The sequence below is a fragment of the Equus caballus genome, chromosome 19 (assembly GCF_041296265.1).
Source record: "Equus caballus isolate H_3958 breed thoroughbred chromosome 19, TB-T2T, whole genome shotgun sequence".
NCBI classification, from domain to species: domain Eukaryota; kingdom Metazoa; phylum Chordata; class Mammalia; order Perissodactyla; family Equidae; genus Equus; species Equus caballus.
Window position 1 is genome coordinate 14,998,462 of NC_091702.1, and position 21,041 is coordinate 15,019,502.

Consider the following 21,041-nt stretch of genomic DNA (forward strand, 5'->3'; position numbering starts at 1 on the left):
TTCAAATTTTTACACTGATTATACTCACTAATTACAACTGGGATGTAAAACATTTCATATTAAGTTACATTGAAATGGAAGAAGTTAAAAGAGTTAGTTTTTAGAAGTATTGTATTCTTTGAGAGACTTCAGATTTTAGGGCAGCAGTAGCCAATTAAAAACACCAGGCTAGTTCTGGAATAAAGCATTAAAGCAAAAGGTTACTTTCACACTTGAGTGGTATATGTCAAAATAGACATTTTGCCTGATGGCCACCCTTGTGGCAAATGAAATGAAAGGCTGGACTATACAATCAAAGATGACCATTTGTACAGCTCCGTATTAAATAGCGCATTTTGAGCAGCCTTTTCTGTCTCCTTGGTAGGCATCTGATCTCAACTCTGTTGTCATTTCAGCAACACATATTTCACTTCTTTACCCTTGTACAGTCATCAGGCATTCACATTTCTAAAGCAAGTGTTCTCTCCGTGACTAACTTTATCCTTTCAGGAGTGGACCTGCTGGAGTGTGACATACACACCACCATGTAATTTAAAAACCTGATATATTCCCACATAAAGTATGGATCCAGCATACCTTCTTCAGGAAACAGTATTGTTTACAAATGAAGAAAAACATACTACTCTGGTATTAGGTTCTGAAACTCTGTGCTGGGTAAAAGTAATCTGTCTGCTCTGAAAGGAATTTGGGACCCAATAGGCCAGTTGGATAAGGTTTAGCATTGAATTTGAGATGAATAAATGTGGGGTAAATTGATCCAATCAGATGTTTCACTTGCTGTTTACTGTTTCAGTAACATACTGGGCTGACTCTTATCTCCATGCCTTTGCTTATGTTGTTCTGTACCTTGAACGCTCATCTCTCTAATTCCCAGTATCTAGATTACACCTACTTTCTAAAGCCTAAATCAAGACGTGTCTCTGTTGAAGTCTTTTCTGCCACATCAGTAAATAAACAAGCTTACCCTTTTCTGTGCCTCCTTTACTAGCTTTTCTTTTACACACTCAACTAAGTGACGTTTAGGAAAGAGCACACACATTATAGTTAGATGACAGTCTGATTTTTATCTCTGCCATTTACTAGCTGATGTCATTATATCACCTTAAGAAGAAATAATAGTGATAGATTAGGAGATGAAGAGGATCAAATACCTTAAAGCAAAAAGAAATGTGTGGTAAACCAAAAGAAATAGTTTTTATATTTTAAAATATAGTTGCATTTCATCAGCTTTCTTTTGTACGTAAGTGTTTTATGTCTATGTGGTTGCAGTATTGTTTAGATTGTAAATCCCTGGAGAGCAGGAGTTGGGACATTCATAGGCACAAATGCTATTTGGGAGATTTTTAGGACATTTATACAATGAATTTATCTATCTATCATCTATTTTTTTAACTTTCTATCTTTCTATCTATCATCTATTTTGGGAACAGAATGGATAAAAGGCCCAGGACATTATGGAGACCAGTGCAAAGGGGGAAATAATTAAATAATCAAACTTACATTGATATAGGGTAAAATATTTAATATGTTAAGAGAGGAAATCTTAAAAGTTCTCATCATAGGAAAAAAATTATAACTACGTGTGGTAATGGATGTTAACTAAACTTATTGCGTGATCATTTTACAATATATACATATATTAAATCATTATGCTATACACCTAAAACTAATACCTTATACGTCAATTATATCTCAATCAAAATAAATATTTAATACATATATAATTATATTATGACAGGAAAAAGTCCAGCAGAGCAAATAAAGTTTTGCTTGTTTAAGAAATAAAAAAGTAGCACTGTATTGATGATCAACTATAGGAAATTATGTAAGGAGAAGCAATAAGAGTAAACAGCTCCTAAGTTAGAGCAGCTAGCAGAGGACTAGAAAAAACAGATAGTAAATATATGATTTTTGAAATTGGAAGAATTTAGTTAACAGAGAATAAACATCAGGAATAGCTGAAATGAGAAGTGACATAATAATTATGAATAAGCAAATACTGAAAGTTCTTTTTATCCTCAAATGATGTCTTTACAAATGTTGCATAGCCTTTCCTTTCTGTCCTAGAATTCTTACATTTAGAGGTCATCAATTGTCTTCAGAAGCCCATAGTTAAACACAAGGCCAATATATATTTATAAGCCATCTAATATGACAAAAACCAAACAAACAAATATGTGATTAGGAGAGGTAAAATTCCCAAAGCGGGCAACCTGAAAGAAAGATTACAAACATCTGTTTCAGATGAATAAGCATTGTCCGAGGCACTGGAAGAGAATATTAAGATGAAAAAGATTCAGCTACAGCTCTAAAAGTTATAATTTGTGAGAAAAATAAATAAGCAAAACAACAATAGTACCATGATTAATGTGAAATTAATGAAATTAATGTGAATTGTTTCCTATGATTAATGTGAAATTATTGTTTAAGGTATTAGTTACTGGCTCACACCCAGAAGGGCCTCTCTTTTAAAAATTCTCAGTCTACCACTCAGGCCACTTGAAGCAGCTACATTTAACTCTTGTCTCTCAGATGTGTTTGACTTAAGCAGGAGGAAGTTAATGAACTTGTACCTGGCATTTAGGATGCAGCAGTCAGTGTATGCTGCTAGGATTGTTCTGACTTAGAGTTTCAGTTTTATTATTTGAGTTTTTACTTTTTACATTTTTCCAAATTTTACCCTCACTTCGACAACATAGAAGTTCCTCTACTACATCCCATGTTTTGGTTGCCTGTAAGTAACCCAGTTCCTCTGGCACTTGCAACATCCTCTAAACAATTTCCCCAAATACCGACCAGACAGTGATACATAGACCTGCTAAGAGAAAATCAGCATCTCTGATGCAGCTGCCTGTCTGTCCTGTTTGAATCTCTTAATGATTTCGGTCTTGACTTCTGAATTCCATGCTATGACTTTTGTAGAGACATCCAATTTCTCTCAATCGGACCTTGTGATATTGCCTACTGGACTAGACATGCCGGTAATCTCTTGTTATATAGTGAGCGTCTTATTTTTCCTACCAACTCTTCCTATAGTTTACAGACTCATGCATAGCCTTAGTGTGTGACTCTTTTTTCTTGAGGAAGATTAGTCCTGAGCTAACATTTGCTGCCACTCCTCCTCTTTTTGCTGAGGAAGACTGGCTCTGAGCTAATACCTGTGCCCATCTTCCTCTACTTTATATGTGGGATGCCTGCCACAGTAAGGCTTGATAAGTAGTACTTAAGTCAGCACCTGGGATCCAAACTGGAAAACTGTGAGACACCAAAGTAGAGCATGCTAACTTAACTGCTACAGCCACAGGGCCAGCCTCAATGTTACTCTATTTTTGACTCTTGTTTATCTACAAGATATTCTCATTCCTAACCTGGAAATGCCTTATTTGTGTATACCAATGCCTTATTTGTGTATCAAAGCAATATTATGTAATGAATAATGATTATTATATCCCAAATCTCACCAGGCTATGGGTGTATTTTCATAAGAAGTATACCTGGATCAAAGACTTGCCAATGAAGATAATCATCTTAGTCTTTCCCAAGACATGTAGAATTTTCAGCATGAGCAGCTGAAACGCTCAACTGGCTTATCAACCTGGTCACATTGTGAGTGAAAGCAGAATAAACAAAACAAAACATCTACTGGAGAATTTTTTAATTTACAACTGTGGTAGGCAAAATATTAGATCCTCAAATATGTCCATATTCTTATCGCAGAAAGCTTTGAGTGTGTTATTTCATATGGAAAGGGAGAATTAAGGTTTCCAATGGAATTAAATTTGCTAATTAGATAACCTTACAATAAGGAGAGTATCCTGGATTATACAGGTTGGAAGAATGTAGCAGCAAGGGTCTTTTAAATGTGGAATAGGGAGGCAGAGAGTCAGAGTCAGAGTGATGTGAGGAAGTCTCAACTGGCCATTGGCAGCTTTGAAGATGGAGGAAATGGTCATGTACCAAGAAATGCAGGTAGCCTCTAGAAACTGGAAAGGCCAAGGAAATAGATTCTCCTCTAGAGACAGGATAAATTAAAATAGAAGAGGAAGAAGAAGGAATCCAGAAAACATAGAACCCTGCCAACACCTTGATTTTAGCCGAGTGCAACCTGGTCAGAATTCTCACCTCTAGAACTATAAGATAAAACATCTGGGTAGTTTTAAGCTACTAAATTTATGATCATTTGCTACAGCAACAATAAGAAACTAATACAACAACAATTCAAAACATATGACAAACTTCCTTAAATAAGGACTTGTAATTCTACAGCAAATGGTGATGCTTCCTTTAATTGTCATCACAGATTCGGTAGAAACACTGAGCTTTATTAAAGCAAGATGAATTTCTAGGGGTAGAATACAGATCTCAAAATCAAAAAAGTCAATTTCAAGTCTCAAAATGTCTCAGCCAATCCAGGTGCAACTGATGAACATACTCAAAAACAATTTCCACATAGTTTCTTCATATTTAAATCTCTTCTCTCTCCTCTAACTTCAATTTACACTTATAATCTATTCTATAAAGCTTAAATGCTATTCGTGAATTTGTTCATGCGTTTGCAAAAATAGCTGAAGGGCATCATAATCTAAAACAGACTCAATAAAAATAGCTATAACTACAATAATTTGTTAAGGGATACACAAAATAAAAAGATGTAAAATGTGACATCAAGTAATGAATATGTTCATCAGTTGGGACATCAAAAACATAAAATATGTTGGGAAGGAGTAAAAATGTAGTTTTATAATGCATTCAAACTTAACTTGCTGTGAACTTAAAACAGACTTCTATGTATGTAGGCTGCTATATGTGAGCCTTATGGCAACCACAAAGCAGAAAGCTATAGTAGAAACACAAATGATAATGAGGAAAGAATCTAAGCATAACACTAAAGTCATCAAACCACAAGAGAAGAGAGTAAGAGAAGAGGAAAGGAACAGAGAGGAACTACAAAACAGCCAGAAAACAATTAACAAAATGGCAAAAAGTACACACCTATCAATAATTACTTTAAATGTAAATAGACTAATGCTCCAGTCAAAAGACAGAATGGCTGAATGGATAAAAACACAAAACCCATCTATATGCTACCTACAAAAGACTCAGTTCAGATATAAGGACATGCAGAACCTGAAAGTGAATGGGAAAAGATGTTTCATGCAAATGGAAACCAAAAGAAAACTGGCGTAGCTATACCCATAACCTAGAAAATAGAATTTAAAACAAAGACTTTAATAAAAGACAAAGATGGGCATTATATAATAATAAAGAGGTCAATCCAACAAGACGATATAACATTTCTAAATATTTATGCCCCCAACATAGGATCACTGAAATATATAAAACAGATATTAACAGACCTAAAGAGAGAAATTGACAGAAATACGAAAACAGTAGAGGACTTTAATATTCCACTTACATCAATGAATAGATCGTCCAGACAGAAAGTCGATAAGGAAACATTAGCCTTAAATGACATACTAGACCAGATGGACTTATGTGTATATATATATATATATACACACACACACACAGAACATCCCATCCAAAAGCAGCAGAATACACCTTCTCAAGTGCACACAGAATGTTCTCCAGGATAGATCATATGTTAGGCCACAAAACAAATCTCAACATATTTAAAAAGATTGAAATCATATCAAGTATCATTTTTCATCACAATGTATTAAAATAGAAACCAATTACAAGAAGAAAACGTAAAAAAATCACAAATATATGGAGATTAAACAACATGCTACTTAGCAACAAGTGAGTCAGTGAGAAATCTAACAAGAAATCAAAAACTACCTTGAGACAAATGAAAAGAGAAACACAATGTACCAAAATCTATGGGATGCAGCAAAAGTAGTTCAATGAGGGAAGATCATAGCAATACAGACCCCTTAAGAAACAAGGAAAATTTCAAATAAACAATCTAAACTTACACCTAAAGGAACTGGAAAAAGAAGGAAAAACAAAGCCCAAAATTAGTAGAAGGAAGAAAATAATAAAGATCAGAGTGGAAATAAATGAAATAGAGACTAAAAAACAGTAGAAAAAATCAGTGGAACTAAGAGCCGGTTCTTTAAAAAGATCAAAAACAGGGACCTGCCCAGTGATGGATCAGTTAAATTCGCATGTTCTGCTCTGGCAGCCCAGGTTCCCTGGTTTGGATCCCAGGAGCAGACCTATGCACTGCTTGTCAGGCCATGCTGTGGCAGGTGTCCCACATATAAATTAGAGGAAGATGGGCATAGATGTTAGCTCAGGGCCAATCTTCCTCAGCAAAAAAAGGAGGATTGGTGGCAGATGTTAGTTCAGGGTTAATCTTCCTCAAAAAATAAAAGAGATCAAAACATTCACAAACCTTTAGCTAGATTCACTGGGAAAAAAGAGAGACGGCTCAAATAAATAAAATCAGAAATGGAAGAGGAAAAGTTACAACTGATACCACAGAAAAACAAAGGATCATAAAAGACTACAATGAACAATTTTACACTAACAAATTGAACAACCTTAAAGAAATGGATAAAGTCAGAGAAACACACCATGTTCCAGGACTGAATCATGAAGAAATGGAAAACCTGAATAGACTGATTACTAATAAGTCAAAGTCAGTAATCAAAAAACTCCCCCAAAATAAGTCTAGGACCAGGCAGCTTCATTACTGAATTCTACCATTCAAAGAAGTTGTAACACCTATTCTCAAACTCTTCCCAAAAAATAGAAGAGGAGAGAACACTTCCAAACTCACTTTGTGAAGCTAGTATTACCCTAATACCAAGACCAGACAAGAACACCACAAAAAAAGATTATAGGTTAATATCCCTGATGAACATAGATGCAAAAATTCTCAACACATATTAGGAAGCCTAATTCAATACATTAAAAGGTTTATATACCATGATCAAGTGGAATTTATTCCATGGATGAAAGGATTCTTCCATATCAGCAAATCAATCAACATGATAAATCACATTAATAAAATGAAGGACAAAAATCATATAATCATCTCAGTAGACACACACAAAAAATTTGACAACATTCAACAACCATTTGCTCAATGAAGCGGGTAAGGAGGAATGTATCTCAACATAAGAAAGTCCGTATATGACAAGCTCACAGCTAACATCATACTTAATGGTGAAAAGCTGAAAGTTTTTCCTCTAACATCAGGAACAAGACAAGGATACCCACTCTCACCACTTTTATTCAACATAATATTAGAAGTCCTAGCCAGAGCAATTAGGCAAGGAAAAGAACTAAAAAAATCCAAATTGGAAAGGAAGAAGTAAAACTGTCACTATTTTCAGTTGACATAATTTTATATATAGAAAACTCTAAAGATGCCACCAAAAAACTGCTAGAACTAATAAATAACTCAGTAAAGTTGCAGGCTACAAAATCAATATACAGAAATTGATTGCATTTCTATACACTAACAATGAACTATCGGAAAGAGAAATTAAAAAAACAATCCCATTTACAACTGCATCAAAAAGAATAAAATACCCACAAATAAATTTAGCTAAGGAGGTGAAACACCTGTACACTGGAAACTATAAGACATTGATGAAAGATGTAGATGAATACACAAATAAATGGAAAGATGTTCCATGTTCATGGATTGAAATAATTAAAATTGTTAAGATGTCCGTATTACCCAAAGCAATCTACAGATTAAATGCAACCTCTATCAAAATTTCAATGGTATTTTTCATAGAAATAGAAAAAATAATCCTAAAATTTCTATGGAACCACAAAAGATCCTGAATAGCCAAAGAAATCTTGAGAATGAAGAAGAAAGCTGGAGGCATCATGCTCCCTGATTCCAAGCTATATTACAAAGCTATAGTAATCAAAACAATATGATATTGGTACAAAAACAAATAGAGATCAATGGAATGGAATAGAAAGTCCAGAAATAAACTCACACATATATGGTCAATTAATTTTCAACAAAGGAGGCAAGAGTATACAATGCAGAAAAGATAGCCTCTTCAGTAAACGGTGTTGGAAAATTTGCCACATGCAAAAGAATGAAACTAGACCACTATCTTATGCAATACACAAAAACTAAATAAAAATGAATTAAAGACGTGAATGTAAGTCCTGAATGCATTAAGCTACTAAAAGAAAACATAGGGGCTAAGCTCCTTGACATTTGTCTTGGCAATGAGTGTTTTTGGATCTTACCAAAAGTAAAGGTAATAACAGCAAAAATAAACAAGTGGGACTACAAGAAACTAAATAGCTCTTGCGCAGCAAAAAACAATCACCAAAATGAAAAGGAAACCTACTGAACGGAAGAAAATATTTGCAAATCATATTTCCAATAAGAATAATATCCAAAATATATAAGGAAATCATACAATTTAATATCAAAAAAATTTAATTAAAAACTGGGCAGATGATTTGAATAGACATCTTTCCAGAGAAGACATACCGATGACCAATAGGCATAGGAAAAGATGTTCAACATCACTAATTATCAGGGAAAAGCAAACCAAAACCATAATGAGATTTCACCTCACACCTGTTAGAATGGCTATTATCAAAATGAAAGAAATAACAAATGTTGGCGAGGGTGTGGAGAAAAGGGAACACTTGTGCACAGTGGGTGGAAATGTAAATTGGTGCAGCTGCTATGGAAAACGATGTGGAGGTTCCTCAAAGATTAAAACTAGAGCTACCATATTATCCAGCAATTCCACTTCTGAGTATCTGAAGTAAAGGAAAACACTAATTTGAAAAGATACATGCACCCCTATGTTCATTTCAACCTGATTTACAATAGCCAAGACATGGAAACAATCTAAGAGTCTATCAATGGATCAATGGACAAAGAAGATGTGGCATATATGTATATACAATGGAATACTATTGAGCCATAGAAATAATGCAGTCTTGCCATTTGTGACAAAATGGATAGACCTTGAGGGTATTATGCTGAGTGAAACAAGTCAGACAGAGAAGCGACCAATACCATTATTTCATTTTTATGTGAACTCTAAAAAACAAAACAAAAATAAAATGACGTAAAACAAAACCAAACTCAAATATCTAGAGAATAAATTAGTGGTTCCTGGGGGATGGAGTGGTTGGGAGGTAGGCGAAATGGGTGAAGGGGGTCAGGAGGTATCAAGTATCAGTCATGGTAATGTAATTTGCAGCATGGTGATTAAAATCAATAATACTTTACTGCATATTTGAAAGTTCCTAAGACAGTAAATTTTAAAAGTTCTCATCACAAGAAAAAACTTCTGTAACTTCGTATGGTGATGGATGGTAACTAGATTTATTGTGGTGTTCTTTTTGCAAATATCGAATTTTATACAAATATCGAATCATTATGTTGTACACCTGAGCCTAATATAATGTTATGTCAATTATACCTCAATAAAAAACAGAAACAAAACAATAAAAAACAGACAAACCTGACACAACTGGAGTTAGTTGGAGGAAGTCAATACTCATGGCTAGTCCTTCTGGGTTCACATTTTACATTCTTTCCCTGACCACAAAACATCTCAAATAAAAGAAAATCTTATTTTGCCTTTCGTTTCTGCAGCCTGGTTTGTTTTATTATCTCTAGAGCAGTCTCTGGTTACATTTCTGAAAGAATCAATTTCTTCTAGTAACTTGGTCAAATCAGATGGAGAAAAGGAAACTAGAATTCTTCTGCAGAATTCTTTAGACTCAAGCTACACATTTCCAGTTATGTTTTGATTGATGGCACGCCTGTTAACACCATCCAGTGAAGCTGTTACCAAATTTCACCTTGAAAGATTTATAAGTTGACTGCAGCATGTGCGGTACCCTTTCCCCAAATTAGGAGGCACTTCATTTATGTCTTGGTCATGACCTTTGCTGACTCGTCTAAAAAGAATTGATTTATCCTCTGTGTTTTAAGAAGTCTCATAAGAGCAATGTCAATGGAGTGAATTTAAAAGTACAACAAAAAAATTTTGCCCATCTATCTGTTAAGAATATTATCTAAATCTTCTTCAGAAACATTAAAATTCTATGAACCTATGAAGAAGCAGAATTGTAGGCGGCATGGATTCCACTTACTGCAAAGATCAGAATGTTCTTGAATGTTCAGATGTTTTGTGAGAAAATGTTAAATTTAATTAGAACAACATCTCAAAAGAAATAAAATTAGAACATTAAAATGTTTAAACACGTTTGTATAGAGACATTTCAAAATGTTTTTATTACTCTATTTTAATGTTCTTCTTAGCTGGTGGAGAGCTTTATTTCTTAATTTAATATATGTTAATGTCTTTACAAATCTAAATGGCATCTTTGTACTGAAACATAGAAAGTATCACACTAAAGCTAACATTTTTATGGGTTTAGGTTTAGAAAATCTTTGCATGATATCATTTATAAAAGGACTGAAAAGATTTATTAGGTATCTTTAAAAATCAGTCCAGGTTATACATTACTTTTATCAAAGAGTTTAATTTGTATGTGAGAAAATAGTTTAGAAATGCGGCATCACTGTCATCTTGATCACCTGTTTATATTTCTTGAATTATATTAGTCTATAGAGTGATGTATACTTAAGTAATCAATTGGGAGGTGAGAATAAACTTTTCCATTGATTACAGTAATATTCAACAAATAATGTCACTAGAAGATAATTTCTCTTAGATTGTGTGTGTCTGTGTAGATGTGAATGAGAGAGGAAAGAGAAAGAAATTTTTACAACTACTGGTATGCATATAAGAATTATTCAATATTCTAGGCAATTAAAAGTTTAAAAATCATCCAAATGCTTGGCATTGTAACTGATTTTTGAATTAACAATTTGGCATAATCTTTTTAGTAATGATTAACTTATAATAACTAGAAGTTATCACTTGTTTGTGCAAGGTACTGATTAAGTACTCTACAGGCACTATATGGTTTACTGCTCATAACAATGCCATGTAGCAGTTATGCCAATTATTCGCATTTAAAGCTAAGGAAATTGAAATTTAAAGAAATTAAATAAACTCTATGGTTAGTATATCATCTAAACCAGCACATGTTTAAGAGAGAGAGAAGATATCAATAATTATCTATCTGACTCTGTTGACATTCATCAGGATTATCCCAGGTAAACCAAGATATATGGTCACCATACACATATAGTAAATAGCAGAAAGAAGACTCGACCCTAAGGGACCCAAGTTATTTTCCAAATATATGATCTAACTATGTGGTGAATCTGCATGATCCAGACAGAGTAGAATTTTAAATGTTCTACGGTTGGTTTGGTATCATGAGCCAATGTTCTAATCAAAATTAAACATTTCTCCTTGTCACCCATATGTCTCCTTTAACTTTTATTTACCAAATACCAAAGCCAACCTGTACATCTCTGAAGCAGAAGTGACGTGATATTTCACTTATGAATCTCTGCAATGTTTTCCTTCCATCTCCAAACATCAAATTTCTACCCATATGTACACCATTCTTAATCTGACACTCAGATAACACTTTTCTCCTCCAAGGTGCCTTTCCGGATTCATTGCCGGCAATTTCAAAGTATGTTATTTGTATTGTTATTATGATAATTACTACAATATTCATCATACTTTTATGTACACTTGTCTCTCCTAAATAAAATCTCAACTCTTACACATGATTGAAAGGTTACAATATGATTAATAATATGCGTATGCATGAGTCATCTTCATTTTTAAAATTTTGTTTTTCTTCAGATTAGCAAATTCTTTTTTCTTTTGCCTGAGGAATATTTGCCCTGAGCTAACATCTGTGCCAATCTTCCTCTATTTTGTCCGTGAGTTGCCGCCACAGCAGGGCCGCCAAAGAGTGTGGTAAGTCCACATTTAGGAAGGGAATCCAGGTTGCCAAAGTGGAGCACACTAAACTTAACCACTAGGCAAAAAGCCAGCCCCCAGAATTAGCAAATTCTTACACTTGAAGAAAGATATTTACTCTTTAGTTTACCCTGAACGTGAAAACCATGTAAACATGTAACATAAGAAATCAAGTTTATGAAAACTTACTATTCATAATCTAGATAGGCACCATAGAGCAACCAATTCTGGTTACAAATATGTCTTTTGTAAATGTTTGATATAAATATATCATAAATTTCCTTGTGATTTTAGGTGTTTATTTCACTCCGAGAGTTTCTCGTTTTAGAACTCTATCAGGTTATCTATTTTGTCTAGTCAATACTTATTTTCTTATTTATTAAGCTGTGCAAACCATGCTTTTTCTGTCAGAAACTTTCTATCATGTATATTTGCAACTCACTGACACTTTTGTAAATGAGCATCATGCACGAAAATCACTTTGTAACATGATTTTGCTTGAAAAAGTACACACATTTAAATTTACTCTGGCATTTGAAATTGAAAGGTAATATTGGAAGTTATTTATATGTTCTTATGACTATTTTTTTACCAGAAGAGTTTCTTGTGAATGCCACTGACAGAGAGAAACTATTTAATTCGTTCCACATGGATGATATTTAGAGCCTATATAAAGAAGAATGATAGCTGTCCATGGGCCATATTTTCAAGAACCTTATAAGAATCACCTGGCCTAAATAATCTACCTCAGTACATTTCCACAGTGCCTAAATTTCTGCCAATTAACGTCACTCCTTAAAAGTATTTTCAAGAAAATTGACTTTTAATGCATTACTTCAGAGGGGAAGGACATTGACACAGACTTATCTTTATTGCAACTGGGCAAATAGCAGGATCCAGCAGCAACAAGACTGAGTTTCAAGTCAGAAATAAACAGGAAAAAATTCTGAACCAATGAGTCTTCACCAACGGTATAAATTCCCAATGATCTGTGTGTTTTTAAACACAGATTACCCTGGTCTTACCAGCCAATGCTTTTAAGATTCAGCAAATTTGAAATGAATTCCAAATAACCTTAGTGTGCATTGTAATTAAAGCCACTGAGGGAAATTACTCAGCGTTGTTGTGTACCTCAGGGAGGACCCTGAGACCTGGAGAAAGCACCCCAGCTCCAGGGATTATAGAGGCAATAGAGAAGGAAGTATGGAAATAGATAATTTCAACTCAATCACATATTCATTTAAGAGTTCTAGACTGAATACCTCCCATGTTCACTCTGAGTACCTCTGTGACTTTCACATGTTAATTCTGAGTACCTCTGTTGAATTCCAGGAAATATTTCTCTCTCAGAGAGTTATCCAGAACAGGGCATCTTGGCTGTTTGAAACTGTATAGAAAGTAAGCCATCAGATTTTCTGCCTTAGGAGAGCTTGGCTTGATGTTTAACAAGACATATCTAGTTAGGTAATGCAGTCCTGTGAAAAGAGAATTTCATTACCTCTATAGAGAAGATTAGGAGATCTTCCCAGCAATGGCTCTCAGGAGGAATTTCCTGAATAGTGACCATGTTTGGATTTAATGACTGATGCTGCTGGGCCCTGGTGAGGAAAATATTGCAGTGTTGTTACTCCGGGTCTTGATGTAAAGAAACCTGCTGGTCAAGATAAAAAGAAAAAGAACCCAAAAAGTAGATGATATTGCAATAATAAGAGAAAAATAGACACCTGTTCAGCCTGGCAGCATTTTTATCTTTTCTTACCACACAAACGTTTCTAATGCTTTTCAAAATGGCCTAATTGAGTCTCTGTTATACTTCATACTTTTTATGTCTATTTTATTATATCCACATTTTCTTTTCCATGGAAGGTATTATTTATTCATTATATTCCCTTCCAAAAATGTTAAAGCATCTTCTATGTATATAAATATGCATCCTTCAAACATATATTAAAGATTTTCCTCAAACGACACTCCCTATAAGAAACCTTCTCAAGTGGACCTGAACACAATGGATCTCTCCTTCGACCCACCTATGTTATAAGACTTTTACTTTATGAAGTAACTGTTTCACTCTCTTTTTGTGTTCTTGTTTTAGACCACACTTCCAGTGGTTCCCATTAAATGTTTCATGTGTGATATTTATAGTGGGGTTTAGTTGAAAATGACCTTTTGGGTTTTGCATTTTGTTCTGGAAACTTAGAGATGTGATCTCAAATCATTAGTCACTTTAAAAAAAAAAAGTTAAAATGAGGCAGATTCTGAAGGAATTATACTCTTCTATGTTAAAAATTCAGCTAATAAGTTAACTTGATTTTTAAATCACTAGCAACACACGTCACCCTACACTCTAACCTTGATATAAAATCTAACACTACATGAACAATCAGTTCTTTTTTTTTTCCTTTTGCTCAATTATGTCAAACTCCTCTAAGTCTTCAATCTCTTTCTCCCTCTCTCTGTCGCACACACATACTCAGAGAAACCCAAATATTCTTTTTTTATCCTTTTGTCTTTGTTTCCATGTTTTCTTTTCTGTTTTTATTCACAAATACCCTTCCTCCACAACTTTATTCTTCTATGATCAGACTATCATGTACAGAAATGAACTTAAAAGACTTTTCTGGAAAAGGAAATTGGTTTGAGGAGCCAGAGCCTCTTTTCCTACAGCCATTGAAGTTTGATGGTAAAGAAGAGGATTTTTTTTTTTTTAGATTTTTAAAATTTTTTTTTCCCTTTTCTTCCCAAAGCTCCCTGGTACATAGTTGTATATTCCTAGTTGTGGGTCCTTTCTAGTTGTGGCATGTGGGACGCCGCCTCAGCATGGCTTGATGAGCAATGTCAAGTCCGCACCCAGGATTCAAAGCAACGAAACACTGGGCCGCCTGCAGCAGAACGCATGAACTTAACCACTGGGCCACGGTGCCAGCCCAAGAAGAGGATTTTTAAAACCTTGTTAGAATTATCTTATTTTATTCAATTATATACCCTGGAGCCTAGCGAAATCATTGATAGACTTAGCACTCGGTTGGTTTTTTGAATCAATGAAAGTGAGAAGAGGGCACTGCCATAGTGTTAAAATATCTGTTAAGCAGTTCTTCCCATTTACTAGGGAAAGCTTTATGTTAACTCAAGACAGAGAACATAATTAAATAATATTTGCAGATTTTAAGTGTATAATTAAATTAATTTTAACAAATGTAGTGTAGCACCACCATAATCATGATATAGAACATTGTAATCACTCCAAATGTTCCCTTATACTATTTTGCAGCCAATCTCATTCCCTCACCACTGGTCCTGGTAACCATTGATCTGCTTTCTGTCACAGTAGCTTTGTGATAATACCATATGCGGTCTTTATGTTTAGCTTCTTGAGGCAGCAAGGATGTTCCCAGAGGCAGTGCAGTGTTCTCTGCCTCCTGGTTAAGCATTAAATATATGATGTGTGTAGTTTACGTGTATTTTTGTAGATAAATAAATATTTGATAACAAAAAATTTCCTTTCACATGAAAATTTAAAAACAATCTTATAAAAAGTGTCTTGAATAAATACAAATAGACATTACAGAATTTCTTAAGAAAAAAAAGAAAATGCAAACACTACATGCCAGCTTCTATTGCATGCATTTAAACAGTGACCCAGAGAAAAAGTATAGCCTTAAAGAGAAGCACAACCAATAGGATATGCATGTATTTAAATAGAGGGGGTATGTATTTTAAGGAATTGGTTTATGTGATTTTGGTGGCTAGCAAGGCTAAAATCTTCAGGGTAGACCAGCAGACTGGAGATCCAGGGAGGAGTCAATGTTGTAGGTGACTCTCAAGGAAGTCAGCTGGCAGAATTCCCTCTTCCTCCAGAGAAGTCAAGCTTTTTTTTCTTTTTCCTATTAAATCTTTCAACTGATAGTATGAGGCCTAACCAAATCATGGAGGGAAATCTGCTTTACTCAAAATCTATTGATTTAAATGTTAATCTCGTCTGAAAAACACCGCCACAGAAACACCTAGAATAATGTTTGACCAATATCTGGATATCATGGCATAGTCAAGTTGACACACAAAATTAATCATTTCAATTTATATCAACAGAAAAAATTAATTCCTAACAGGACAAAGAGTTAGCTAAGAAAAGCACAAGGAAGAAATGATAAAGATAAAAGCAGAAATTAAGATGATAGAGAAAATAAAATCAATAGATCCAATTAATAAATCTGAATAAATCAGAAATAATTTTTGAGTAAATTAACAAAGTAGACAAACCACAGGTAATTACTTAAAACCATCATAATATCTGAAAATAGTTTATACTGATGGGATCCGTGTTATATTCGTAAATGAGAAGATTAGATTTTGGAAGCTGGGCTTGCATTAGCACTAATTTATTTTATTTTCTAGCTTTATTGAGGTATATGAACATTTTAAATTGTATGTAAGGTATACAACTTGCTTTGACATATGTATACATTGTGAAATAATCACCATATTCAAGCTACTTGATATATCTATCACCTCACATAATTACCACTTTCTTTTTTCTTTTCTTTTTCTTTCTTGTTTTGTGATGAAAAAACTTAAGATCTACCTTTTTAGCAAATTTCAAGTATACAGCACAGAATTGTTAACTATGGTCACCGTGTTGTGCATTAGATCTCTAGAACTTATGTATCGTTCTTAACGAGCTTTATACCCCCTGACCAACATCTCCCCATTTCCCTCTCTCCCCAGCCCCTATTAACCACCATTCTGCTATCTGCATCTATGATTTGACTCTTTTAGATTCCCTGTATTAGTGAGGTCAGGCAGTATTTACCTTCTATGTCTGGCATATTTCGCTTAGCATACACTCCTCCAGGCTTATCCATGTTGTCACAAATGGCAGTATTTCCTTCTTTGTTAAGGCTAAATGTTCCATGGCATATATATAACACATTCTCTTTATCCATTCACCCATCAATGGACATTTAGTTTGTTTCCATATATTGGCTATTGTGAATAATGCTCTAATAACACCTCTTCAAGATCCTTATTTTATTTCTTTTGGACATACACCCAGAAGAGGGATTGCTGCATCATAAAGCAGTTTTATTTTTAAGTTTTTGAATAACTTCCATACTATTTTATATATCATTGTACCAAATAACCTGATTTAAAAATGAGCAAAGGATCTGAATAGACATTTCTCAAAAGAAGACATAAAAATGGCTAACAGGAATATGAAAAGGTGCTCAACTTCACTAATCATCAGGAAAATGCAAATTAAAACCACAATGAGATAACACCCGTTAGAATGGCTATTACCAGAAAGACAAAAGATAAAAGTGCTGATGAAGACGTAGAGAAAAGGAATACACTTGTACACTGTGGGTGGGGATGTAAATTGATACAGCATTATTGCTAATTTTTTTTGAAAAGTGAAACTAATATAATGCACAAATTATTTTATTGCAACAAAAACCTTATTTCACATTTTAGGTTATGGGATCATGTATTCTAAATGCAATTGGAAATCTAAATGTGTCGTCTATTGTTATAGTAATGAATATAATATGCTGGATCAAAGCTAAAACACTACTTGATATGGAAGAGAATTTTAAGGAAGTTCATGAGGTGATAAAACGCCAAGTAACAAAAAACAAGAAAGGATTTTATGAAGAGTTTGAAAGTTTTCCTTTTAATTAATTTTTTGTTTTGTTTTAATACTTTCTAAAATATATAAATGTAATGTCTATGCTATTTACATATATAAAGAAAATCAAGTTGAAGCTATCACTAAACCTCATGGTCCTCTACCACATTGGTGGATGAGGAGAAGATTAGATAACTGAAAGAAAAGAGTGAGTAGCAGTGTCAATAAGAAATCAAGTTTGCAAAAAGTGAGCTCTAAAAAATCCTTGGTGCTGACTAACCTGGTTTAAGATGCCTGATATTAAATCACTATGGTTGTCACAATTCAACTTTTAAATATTGCATCATTGTTCCCTAGGCGCCATATGGTGCAGCAAATGACAAGGTAAAAGAGTCCATCAGTATAAAAGCAAAATCTGCCGCCATTAAATCAACTCCATTACAGAAGAAGTGAGAAATAAAAATATGATGTTAGTATAGCAAACCAGATGTTCTTTCATGAGTTCGTGAAATTAAGAACCACATAAACCTGCAATGTAATTAAATGTATCGTCAGGTCTTACAGAATCGAACATTGCTTTGATTTAAGGTGCTGTTCCTAAAAATTTGACTCAGAGTATGTTTCTCTCCTTTATTGTGAAGATTATTAGTTCTGCTGATAGTTTATTAGTGTATCAGTGTAGAAACTGGTTTACAAACCATCTAGATGAAAAACCATCTGCAGATATTTTGAAATAAAAGTCTAAAATGGACTGACTGATGTTATTTTGTCTCCTGAGACACTGGGCATAGATATGCTTTTAAAAAACTCTACATTAATTCTAAAGCAGATCTAAAAAAGTATATTTATTCAAAGACTTATCATTGTCAAGTTACACTTAGTTGATATCAAATATACAAACTGAGCTTTATACAAATTGATCTTAGAAGTTTTATTTTCAACGAGGATTCTTGTTTTAATCAGGTAATATTGGTTTATAACATTATATAAATTTCACTGTATTTTGACCTCTGTATAGACTATGATCATTTCACCACCAAAAGTCAACTTTGCCTTCCATCACGGTACACCTGTGCTCCTTTACCACTTTCTCCCTCCTCCATCCCTTCTTCCTTTCTGGTAACCACCAATCAGTTCTCTGTATCTATGCATTTTGTTGCTGTTGTTCCAATTTCCACTCATACATGGAAGATCAATGAGGCTTCTAATACTATTTATTCTCTAAGACAAGGTATTAAGGTATTTAAAACTGACTGGAAAATATGAAAATTAAGTCCTTTATTTCCCATATATAAAAATCTGATCCTGCCAAGAAACTATATATTTTGATACTGTCGAAATATTTATTATTTTTTGGTGAGGAAGATTGTCCCTGAGCTAACATCTGTGGCGATCTTCCTCTATTTTGTACGTGGGATGCTGCCACAGTGTGGCTTGATGAACAGTGTGTAGGTCCACACCTGGTGTCTGAACCTGTACACCCCAGGCTGCTAAAGCAGATTGCGTGGACTTTACCATTACACCACTGGGTCAGTCCAAAAATATTTATTTTGAAGGGCCATATCTAACCAAATATTTGGGTTAGTCAAGTTTTAGCTTGGGGTGTTCTTGGGATGTTGCAGAAGTTGTTAATTTTAACACACCAAGATGTTTTGGTGCATGCATTGGCCTGAATATGTGTGTTTGTAAGGATGTAGGAAATTGCATTCATAAAAAAGTTACGGAATTTATTTTTAATTTATATGCAGATGGTGTGATACTACAAAGAAAAATACTTTTAATCTGATTCATGAAATTAGAATATTTTTTTAACGATTTTATTTTTTTCCTTTTTCTCCCCAAAGCCCCCCCAGTACATAGTTGTATATTCTTCGTTGTGGGTCCTTCTCGTTGTGGCATGTGGGATGCTGCCTCAGAGTGGTTTGGTGAGCAGTGCCATGTCCGCGCCCAGGATTCAAACCAACGAAACACTGGGCCGCCTGCAGCAGAGTGCGCGAACTTAACCACTGGGCCACGGGGTCAGCCCCAGAAATTAGAACTTTTTAAGCATATGAGGAACAATTTTCAAAATAAAATACATGGGGACTTTATTTCTTTTCCATTTTTCCTATAGTTTAATATTTGGGATGAAATTCCCATAGTTAAAAGTTCAAATAAAGGCTGGCCCCATGGCAGGTGGTTAAAGTTCCATTTGCTCTGCTTCGGTGGCCCGGGTTCATGGGTTTGGCTCCCAGGCACAGACCTTCTCCATTCATCAGCCAAGATGGGGAGGCAGCCCACATACAAAGCAGAGGAATATTGGCACAAATGTTAGCTCAGGGCGAATCTTCCTCACCAGAAAAAAAAAGTTCAAATCAAATGTTTCTCTTGGACTTACCTTAGAAATTAGTGGATTGAACAGAATTATATGTATGTATAAAATAGCCTGGTGCAATGCTAAAAATAATATTTTCTTGGATCCAAGAGAACATAAAATTGAATAACAGATACTTTAACTTCATTCACTGAGAGAACACCTATATGAGGAGATTTAACATTCCTATGTGGATTACAAAACATTTACTAAAGAGTGGGCTAAAAAGAAAAGAATCTGTGCATTACCTTTTTGTGAAATTTCTGCAAGTCTCAAAAGTTGTGAGAGTTTTTTTCACTTCAACAGATTCCACTTTAATCAACTAACTTAAAATACAATGTAGTTTTTTGTAAATTGCCATAGTTAAAGCATCTGTGAACACACAAAAAAAGTTCCTCTAAAAGATATAATAATTTAAGTGTAATAACCAAAACAGTGTTTAGAAAAGATGTGAATTATCTTTAAAAAAAGGAAATGTAAATCTAATTTTGGCCTATGTACCAGAAAACAATCGAATGTGATCACTCCGTGTTCATCTTCATTCCTCATTCCCTTCATCCCAGCCTCAGCAATGCTTATGCCATCTACAGGTTCAGGGGCAAGTGGACATGAGCTAATTCTAATGAAGTTGGTTAAGTTATTTGGAGCCAAGCATCACCAGTTTCCCAGATCTACTATTTGTTTTGTAGCCCAAAACATGGTATCTGGAGCGAGAAAGTGACAGAGTTCCTCTTCCATTCCCAATCTGTCAACCAATGCTGTGGGCTCTGAAATTAGTATGTGCAGAATTTGAATATGTTTTTCACTTTCATCTTATACAAATCACCATCATTTCTAGCCTTCTAGCAAGTGGCTCTGCTTCTGCCTGTAGCCACACCAGAGTCTCCGCCCTACAGAGTAACCAAAGTCATCCTTATTCATATAAATGGTATTGTTCCCTGTGTAGTCAAGGCCAAGAGTTGTCTTCTGTCTTGGTGTTAGGTTAGAGCTGTTGGTATAAATAAAGGCATAGACCATCATGTATTTCGTATGTCATTCTCTCTTTGGATTTTCTATTAGGGTCTTGACTTTGTCTTGTCACTTAAATCTTTTACATTTTTTGGTTCTTTTTTATTCCCCTCTTTTTGCATCTCCATTTTTTTCCTCCAAGAAATTGCTTCTTTCTTTAAGTACGCTCATGTGGCTGGTGAAGTATGATGGGGTTGGGGGTGGCCCACATTCCCTGATAAATCCT